Raw genomic sequence first — 10,819 nt, 5'->3', positions numbered from 1 at the left:
ATTTTTGAAAGTAGATTTGCCGTGTTTATATATCAGGTTTCTGAATCGAGTTACAGCATTACAAAAAAGGAACTTCAGAACAGGAAAATATTTTAAAGAGTTTCTTGAACATGCTGAAATTTCAACATTTTCGGCAATTTATTTACATCAATTAAACGACTTCGGTACGATGTATGTTTGACTTACAGTGCTTACATAATTCTAGAACTGCGGCTTTATAGGAAAGACATATTTAAATATTTTTCATAAATAATACAATGTATTTTATTGCAACTACCAATACCGAATATCGGAACTACAAATTTGTGGAACTCTTTTAAAAAAGAAGTCACGAAAATGACGCGTAACTTGGGCAACTTTTGTAAACAAATCGGTAGCTAAACTAATGGCAGAGAACGAATCATTTCTTGTGCAAAAATCTTTGCCCGAATTAAAGAAATTGTTGACAGATCGTGGTATAAGGGTATCGGGCTACAGAAAACATGAGTTATTAGACTTAGCTCGCGAAGCGTTTAAACAAAATGTACAGCCAAAATTCGATTTAGCACATGCGACTGAAACGTAGGACTGTGCATGGCGTAACATATCCACATCCCAATTCCCCAAATATACAATGGGATGAATGTTTAGATAAAATACCGTCCATCGAGGCGTATGATATTCAATATTATTTAAAAACCACTTGTCTGTGGACAAATGAAAGACTGAAAAATTACAAATCCGACAACATCTACCGCTTGCATTCAAATGGTCACATTAGTAACGTGGCCATGTCTAAACTCGACTCTAATCTCTGTTACATCAGAGGTTCATCCACTCCAGAGGAACGACAGACAGCTGAGCCCTACAAAATGTGGCTGTTGGTACAAGAGAATGGAACAATTGTCTCTGGAGAGTGCACATGTGTTGCGTATGTACTATAGATCTATTATACAATTATTCGTCGCGGACGTTTGAGAAAACATTGGATTGAAATTATAATTTTAGGTTGTGACATGATATCAGTGTTATTCTTATATGTTGGCTGTTCTATATAAAGCATTTGATATTCATATATAGATCAGAATTTTCTATCCAATGTTCTTTTTTTTAATATCAGATCTTGGAAATAACTGTTCTCCAGAAGAAAAGCTGTAATGATTTATTTTAAAAAGTATAATTCATATTTTTTAAAGCATTCAAGTATTTGTATAATAAAAATTCTGCATGTATAAATGGTAAATTTTTTTATATCATAGCAAAGGATTCAAAGCATGAATAAAGATGACAAATTTTGACTTCATAAATAGCAGTGCCATAATTTTTATTTTGTAGTGGGGATGGTACATGTAAGCATATTGCTGCTTTGCTGTTTGGACTTCAACAATTTTGCCTTGGACTGAATGATCGAACAGAGATTGGTGTCACTGATAAAAAGGCTAAGTGGACAAATCCTGTAAGGTCAACAAGACCAGTAAAAATTACTGACCTTGATCTAAGACAGCAACCAAACAACCAACCTCAGCCCATGGCATGTGATGAAGAATACACACCTGTTACTAATGAACAATTAAACAATCGAACTGAAAAAGAGATATACAAACTTTTAAAAGCGGAAAAATTAGCTGCATGTGCAGCATTTACCCTATCTGATAGTTCCGATTCTGAATATGAATTTGAAGAAAGTGTGTGTGAGAATGTGACTGAATTTGCTCAAAAATTTTATATGATGAATCCAAATGCTTCCTTTGAAGAGTTTGTTGATGGTCTTAAAGTTTATTTTGACAGAAATCTTGCAGTCAAAATTTCAAAAAGTACAGTTGCTCAAAACTCATCAGATGTATGGCATCATCAAAGAGTAGGTCGCATTACTGCATCATCTGTGTTTAACTGCCTACATTTCAGTGGTCGAAATGAAAATGGTAGCCTTGTTACACAAATTCTTTGTAAAAAATATGCTACCTCAGAAACTTATTGTATTCCTGCACTTGTACATGGTAGAAAATATGAAGCAAAAGCTAGAGATATGTATTTGGAGTTAAATGGGAAAATTCACACTAATCTAAGATATTCCAGTGCAGGCCTGATAATTGATGATGGGCTTCCTTTCATTGGTGCCTCACCAGATGGTTTACTAGAGTGTGACTGTTGTTTACCAGGGTGCCTCGAAATTAAATGTCCATACAAGTATAAAGATAAAAAACCAAAGGAAGCAGCAGCATGTGATTTAAAAAATTTTGAACTAAGAAATGGATTTCCTGTTTTAAGAAAAAAACAGTAACTCACCATATTATTGTCAAATGATGTGTCAAATGGCTGTAACAAAACGTACCTACTGTGATTTTATTTTGTACACACACTCAGGCATTTTTTCTGAAAGAGTGTTCTTCAATGGACAAATATGGGAATGTATGAAAGAAAAAATTGTCGTCAAGTTTTATAAGACATTTATATTTCCAAAAATCATCATCAGTTGAATTTATTATTATACAATTCATATCTAAAAATTAAAGAAATTGTTTAAAACATATTCAAATCAGTTATTTTTTTTCCTATATGCTTTGAATATTGCATACCGGGGTACTTAGTGCAGTATTACGGAACAATGATAAAAAATATGTGTCCTTCATATAAACTTTTAATCAGTAAATCTGTAATAATAGATATGCCAATATAACAGTACATAACACTAACATAAAACTTCCTTCATTCAAATTAGTGAACTATATAAAATATCAAATAAATAATGTGAAAGAATGAACTTTTGCAACAAAATTTAAGTTGTTGCACTTGTAATGTTGTAGCACTTGCAAACAATAATCATGATTGTATTTAGTTAGAAAATCTTATTTTTCTGAACTTTGCTGACAAGGGGAGCCATAAAATTGCAAAAAATACCCGCTACTTGTAAGGCTTGATTTGCAATAGACAATGATTTTATGTACATAATACCATCAAAGAATTTGTAACTTTTCAGTCTCTGAATTGCACGCTCCACATGAATGCGCAATGAGGCAATGTTTTTTGACTCCTTAATTTGTTTAGATGTCAAGTATTTGCCTTTTCCATACTGACATGGCCGACAAAATGGTGGCATATTCAGCTGGGCTCCCCTCTGAAGAAGGAGGTCATTAATTAAAAATCCGCGGTCTGCCATAACATGATCACCTCGCTGAATAAGATCTAGAAATCCACTTCTCAGAGTAATGCTGCGATCTGAAATGTTTCCAGACCATAATTCAGATATGAATGTAAAGGCCCCATTTGGTGAAATCCCAACCAGCGCTTTGAAAGTGTTCTTGTTTTTGTAATTTGACCAAGTCCTGCTCTGAGCTGAAGGATTCCTCGGACGTTGAACAAAGAACTCCGTTGCATCGATTATGACTCTTGTGTTTGGATATTTTAAACGGAAGGAAAGAGGCATATGCTTTTTTATTTTTTGCCTTGATGGCCATTTAAGTAATGGTTTTAATTGCTGATCTAGAAAACACATCCATGTGGTGAATATGGAAGAAACTGTGGACTGAGACACTCCAAACAAGACTGAACAAAACATGGTGTTCAGGCCTAAACGCAGACGAAGTAGTGCCAAAATGAATTCTTCAAATAACTGCAGTTTTCTTTGTTTCCCAGGTCTCCTTAAATTTTCTGAGTGCCACTTTTTTTCATGACTTGATGATCTACGAGTCCAATATTTCATACTGGAAGCTGCACCATTCAATATGTCGAACAAACCCTTTAAAAACAGAAGAGAGGGCAGCCCAAGAAAGAGTCTTACATTGTTGTCACACTTTGTTAGTTTATCTATTAAAATCTCTCGGAAAAGTTTGTCTTTGTTTTGAAGTTTGGATTCAACTTCCTTTCTTTGTCCTTTCTTTGTCTTTCACTTTCATTTAACTGATTTTTCAGTTGTGTGTTTTCCTCTTTAAAAGCCACTATCCTCTCCTCGAGTTGTTCACAATGAACCTACAAAGTTAAGCACATGTTACATTTTTTAAAACAAACATTAAAAATACATTAAGTTTTGTTGGCAATGAGTACCCGGTTAACCGTCGAATGATGTGAGTATCTGTTAGTAAAACTGCTATTACTCGCATGAAAAAAAATCTACATAGTAAATGCAAAAAAATTAGTTTTATAATTTATAAATGTATATACTTACACACTTCCCTAATTTTAGGTACCGTTAGACTTGATTTTATACATGGTTATAGTGGATCAAATTGTCTTGATTAGTTTTCACAGTTTATTTAATTATTAGCTTTGATTGCCTGGGGGTATACAACTTTTGAAAGCCTGAATTATGATTATCTCATTTAATAATTTAACGAGATGCTGCCTAAGACAAATTAAGCTTGGAGTTGTAAGAATTCAAAACCAGTTAATTCAAAATCTCAACAAATTAACTATTAATTACAGAATATGTAGATATTAATTATTATTCTCCTTGCTAGCGACTTATTTCAAGGACTGAAAAGTAAAGCATAACGAATGCAATTGTGAGATGGTGGTTAAGAATGTCTTTATTTTTTTCCCTCGTTTGTCATATTTCTTATTTTCTTTAATCTAAAATCAAAATTTGTTGACAATAGCGCATGTGTGTATTATAAAAATAATGTCCATATACAGTATATTTGCGTATTATTACTACCGATAAGTAAACAATAACATAAATAAAAGATATTGATACTTTACGTAAAATCATCCGAGTAACCGGGTACTCAAATGGAAGATGAAGCGAATAACCAGTTACTAAAAATCGTCCGATTTGCCAACACTAATATTAAGAGAATGCGTATTTGCTCAAACACCCTGTACATGTATTTATATGACATAATACATATGAAATAATAAAAAAAACCAATTGCTATGCTGTAAAAATACCTTCAGATGCCTATTTTCATGCTCCAGGTTTGTTATATGGGTATCGGCATCTGTGTCAGTGAGATTAGATGATCCTGACACAGGACTCACCACATATGGGTGGTCATGTTGCATGAGACCTGGTAGGGAACATGGCCTATCAGTGGTAATTGGAACTGAAAAAAAAATACAAATACAAATTTTAAAGCATATTTTTATGTTTATAAAAAATATACCGGTTATGATCTTTTAGGGTAAATTTGTTATTATTGATTAAGCAAATTTCTTAAATCCAGACATTTCTGATAATAGGAAAAAAAATCACAGATAAATGACAAACTTTTTAAACAAAATCAAAGAAGTGTTGTGTTTTTAATTATTTTTACGAAAACTATTTCTTCCAAACCTTTTCCTCCTTCCTTGGCAGGAATAATGATTTCATGCTGTATGCCTTGATATAACTCTGCCACTGGTACTGGCTGGACAGATACACTAGTCTGTGGAGTCCTTTGTTTTTCCTCTTGAGAATGACTTTCATTTCTACATGTAAAATTTTTCATTAACAGTTTTAGAGGCACAGTTGTTATTATGACAGAACTCATACAATATAAAAAAGATATTTTGTGAGTGTGTGTTCCTAAATGAAATTTAGATATTGATTATTCATGCAATTATGTTGAATATATATTCTCTAGGCAAAAAATTAATACAGCAAATTTGGTTATAACGAAGTCACTCGGACCTTTGAAATTACTTTGCTATAACCATTATTCATTAGAACCGTATAAGAAATTCATTTTATTCATAAAGCGGGGGATCCAAAATGACTTTGCTACATGTATATCTGTGAAATCGCAATATCTGTGTTTGTACTAAACAAGTTTGATTGTATGTACTCTTGTTTCCTGTCACCCGACCTACCCTAACATTTTACCCTGCAACCTTAATTTTTTTTTTTAATTCATTTTTTTTGGGGGGGGGGGCTATTTACCTGAAATACTAAAGTCAACCAACAATATTAATAGAGCTGCATAGGATACCTTTATTTCAAAAATCTTTATTAATAAACTTGCTCTATAAAGTGTAAACATATTGTTTTCTTGTTATTACATATATTCTGCATCCATTGAGCTTTGAAAATAATTTCTTTCCTGACCTACCTACTCTATTTCTTTTTGGTCAGGGAACAGGAAACAAGAGTATATTTTCTTTTGGCCTAATAATCGGGACATACTAAAACAGATCCCACGGAGAAAATAAGTCCCACATGAGTCCCAGCAAGGAAAATGAGTCCCACCGGTAACTATGATATATTGATGGTATTAAAAATCATTTATTTATAGGATATCACTTTGTATACTTAGTTTGTAGAAAAAAAAGGGGGAAAAAATGTTTGAAAGGCATGTTTTGACGGGTTATAAAACCAAGGAAAGATAACTCTTACTTCTGCGTATCACGCGTGAAAGCTCTAAGTCCTGCAGAGAATATTGTAACATTTCAGCTGTTTTAATAAATATTTAAAAAAAAAATGTATATAATTTGATTATATTTTAGATTATGTTTGTTGGAATATATATTATGATTAACAAAATATGTTTATAGGAGTTAATTTAGATCCTGAAAATATTGATATTAGGGAGCATATTAAACCATTGTATTATTTTTAGAATTTTGTTTTTAATATATATACTAGTATTTAATATATATTTATAAATATATAAACCATTGTTTTATTTCAGACTTTTTTAAAAAAAATTTTTTAGTATAAATTTCTTTTAGTATCTATTAATAATTTTTTTTAAAGTATATATATATATATATACAAAAAAAAGGTATCAAAAATTTTAAAAGGATATTTAAATCTTAGTTTCATAAATTGATGAAGAAAAAATTTATAATTTATATTTATTTCCAAAAAATAATTGTATATCAGTAACTTACGAGAACAAATAATGATAATTAAAAAATAATTATATAAAAATGATTTTTTTTAATTTTGTAGAACTTTTAGCCACATAAATGTGTTTCCAGGACCTACGACGTGGACGTGGTTCTACTTAAGGCCCCCCCCCTTTTTTTTTTGATAATAAATAAATAATTTATTTTTAAAGAAACTTACATATTGTTTATAGCATATATAACATAGCATGATTCTAAGTTCTAACCTAACACAACACCAAACAGTATTCACTGGTCTGCACCCGTCTAGCGGGGGAGGAATACTGCCTGATGCTAACCCTACTCTAAGTTCTAACCTAACACAACACCAAACAGTATTCACTGGTCAGCACCCGTCTGGCGGGGGAGGAATACTGCCTGATACTAACCCTATTCTAAGTTCTAACCTAACACAACACCAAACAGTATTCACTGGTCTGCACCCGTCTGGCGGGGGAGGAATACTGCCTGATACTAACCCTATTCTAAGTTCTAACCTAACACAACACCAAACAGTATTCACTGGTCTGCACCCGTCTGGCGGGGGAGGAATACTGCCTGATACTAACCCTATTCTAATTGAGTTTTAACCTAACACAACACCAAACAGTATTCACTGGTCTGCACCCGTCTGGCGGGGGAGGAATACTGCCTGATACTAACCCTATTCTAAGTTCTAACCTAACACAACACCAAACAGTATTCACTGGTCTGCACCCGTCTGGCGGGGGAGGAATACTGCCTGATACTAACCCTATTCTAAGTTCTAACCTAACACAACACCAAACAGTATTCACTGGTCTGCACCCGTCTGGCGGGGGAGGAATACTGCCTGATACTAACCCTATTCTAAGTTCTAACCTAACACAACACCAAACAGTATTCACTGGTCTGCACCCGTCTGGCGGGGGAGGAATACTGCCTGATACTAACCCTATTCTAAGTTCTAACCTAACATATAATATAAGAATTCTCAGAAGTTTATCATTAGGATGACGCTGCAGGAATTTTTGGTTTTTTGTTTGGAATGGAAGTTGTTTTAGCATTTCTGACTCTTTTTACTTGACCGGGTTTTTTTGCAATGCGGGCAGTGGAAGATATGGTAAGTGTTCCATCTGTTGATGATTCTGTGTTTGAGGGTGGATGAAATTTAAAAAATTTATTCATCCATTTCTTTCTCTGGTCCTCGCTCATTGCAAGCCAAGCCTCATGGGGAACAAAAAGATGTTTGGCTTCAGATGCGAGTTCAAAATTTCCTCTGCCATGGAGTGCCCCTCTGACATCCATTAGTTGACACTCCTGGATTTCCTTTAGGCGTTCAATTAACTGTGGCAATTTTGAAATACGCCAGTCCCCAATTAGCTTTATTTTGCTGTTCATTGCCTCACAGAAATTATTTTTCCAAAGAAGAGGAATTTTTGAATTTTTCAGTCTTGGATGAAAAACTTTCTCTGACAAGGTTGGAAGTAATTTATCTGCCAAGTATTGAAAAGCTGAATTTTCTTGATATTTGTCAAGAATTTCTTGCTCCTTTTCCATGTACATGATTTTTGAATTGGAACAAAGCAGACCAGAACTTGCAAAAATGGAGTTTACGATGGCATTTTTCTGGGTTTCGGGAAGATTAAACTTTGTGAGGTTTCTCACAGCATTCTCTTGCAAGTGTCTTGTACAAAGAATGTGATTTGAGCCTGGAAATGTGGTTTTTATTGCATTTATCAATGCAAGTTCCTCATCAGTACCAAATGTCAAGTTTTCAACTTTCAGATCAAAACCCAAAGCAGAGCGAATTTTTGAAAGGAAGTCACAATAAGTTGTAAATGTTCCGTCCCAATGTAAAAATACTGGCCCTAACATGACAGGGGGGGGGGTATTTTTTTCCTTTCCTTACCAAATTTGGGTTTGTGTAAACCATTGTAGTCACATAGCAAGCACCTAAATTAAAAGTTCTGTCTATCCCAATCACTGATCCATTTGAGGCACATTCCTTCATCTCTATCAATTGCTCATCTGAAAAGCAGATAATATTTGGTGGTTTTTGATCATTGTTTGCAATTATTGATCTAATAAATTTCTCTGACTGCAATTGATTTATCAAAACTTGGAAGTCATCTGCATTGTTTTTTTTGATGAGCAAATTTTGGTTTTTGACTTTTTTCATACCGATATTTCTCGTTTAAAACAACATGCTAATTCATCAAAGTATGCTTAAAATAGCATGTGGAAGCCAATTACGTGCTCACCCCAAGCCAGCGACGTTTCAAAAAACAAAAGATAAATAAATAAATATATAGAATATACTGGCTTTATTTTTGTAAGTTCATTTTTATTTATTTATTTGCATTTTTTTTATCATTCGTGTAAAAAAACATAAAAAACATAAAAATGTGTTTTTTTGAATTTATTTTAGTGCATGTTGCACGCTTATACAATATGACATGTACGGACATATATTATAAGTATCTATTAGATATAAAATTAAAATAAATACATGTATAAATATTTGTAAATACAATTTCGTCAAATTTTAATGTACACTACACAGCCACATGCAGCTAACTTCAATACGTTCACAAAATTTGTACTTGATTGTACGAGACATCTGACAGTGAACCCCGCACCTGTAACAAAAAAATTATTCGATAAAATATGATCTAGAATTGTGTTATTTTGACATTTGATATAACTTTTAAATAACCTCAAGGAAAAAAATATCTATTATTAATTTGTATTAACGAACTTAGATTATTTCCCGATATTACATGTATGCATTTTATAGGACACATAAAAAATAGGTTAATTATTGTAATGGTACTAATTAATATCATAGTTATAGTGAAATGTAATTTTCTATCTTTAATAATGTGAAATAACCACTATTAATATTATTCTTTTCAATACCCATCTTTTTAAAAATGTTTTATCATGTTTATATAGACGATTAATTGTATACCATTGCCGAGAACAAGCGATTTAGTTGGAGTTATCGTTCTTGAGCGTGGTCTAACATTAAAAATCGTCTATTTATCGTATCAAAGTATTTTTTTTTTTGAAATTTTTTTTGCTAGATGGTAATATAATATCATTATCTTTCATAATATACAACTTTAATATACATTTATATGCCCATTTGCCGTGGGACTCATGTAGGACTCATGTGGGACTTATTTTCCCCGTGTGACTTGTTTTAGTATCAGCGTAATAATCTGATAATAGAAATATGGGTATCACATTTTTATGTAAAATTATCATTGATCGAGAAGCTAAAATACAAACCCCTGGGAAGATGAAGTACTGTTGTGTTTTGAAGTCAATGTTTTCCTCTTTCCTTGACCCTGGGCCTGGTCATGCATGTAGTTATTATATTCAAATAAAGTTGGTATTGGGTTTGTGTCAGTGGGTCTTCCATCTACAAAATGTCTGGAGCATACTGCGTGCCAATGATCTGTATTGCTAGGTTTAAAATTTTTACGGCGTACCGCATTAATCCACTGGCGCCGAAGTTTTGGATGTTTAGTTGCGGAAGGCAATACATAAAAATTAACAACATTTCCATTGTTATCTAACATATGCGGGTATTTACTGAGTCTGTTAGTTTTTCTGGAGTCATTGTTACAACCCACGGCAATACAATGGTAATTTACCATGGTTATTTGCAGGTAAAACGTTAAAAATACGAGGTTATTTGACATCACAAGACATGGTAAGGTTAGCAGAGCGTCCTTGTTTACAAAATGTTGCCCAAGTTCACGCCAAAAACGAGATCTCGTTAGACACACTAAATATTAAAGCCGCGACGGAATAAAAGACGAAATAATGGTTCCGATGTTGGCTATTAACCGGTACATTGAATCGGGAAAACATTTTATTTGTCTTTGTTCCGTCATGCGAAAAGTCCGGCGAGAGTGTAAGGAGATAATTGATTGATTACTCAAGGTGAAGCCCTAGTAATTATGTGTTAAAACATTTTGAATTGAAAGACGGTGGAATTGTTTGATTGAAGTTTCACTGAGAGAGAATGTGTGTGTTTAGATTTTCT

At 33.1% G+C, this 10,819-nt stretch overlaps 1 pseudogene; it reads left to right on the top strand.

Annotated features, from left to right (window-relative positions):
- The first annotated feature begins 385 nt into the window (after positions 1-385).
- LOC134282374 (uncharacterized) lies at positions 386-2,260 on the top strand (annotated as a pseudogene).
- The last annotated feature ends 8,559 nt before the right edge of the window (positions 2,261-10,819 follow it).

The sequence above is a fragment of the Saccostrea cucullata genome, unplaced genomic scaffold (genome assembly GCF_032062105.1).
Source record: "Saccostrea cucullata isolate Sc308-1 unplaced genomic scaffold, CSIRO_AGI_Scuc_v1 ctg5415, whole genome shotgun sequence".
Taxonomy (NCBI): domain Eukaryota; kingdom Metazoa; phylum Mollusca; class Bivalvia; order Ostreida; family Ostreidae; genus Saccostrea; species Saccostrea cuccullata.
This window is presented reverse-complemented; position numbering and strand designations above follow the sequence as displayed.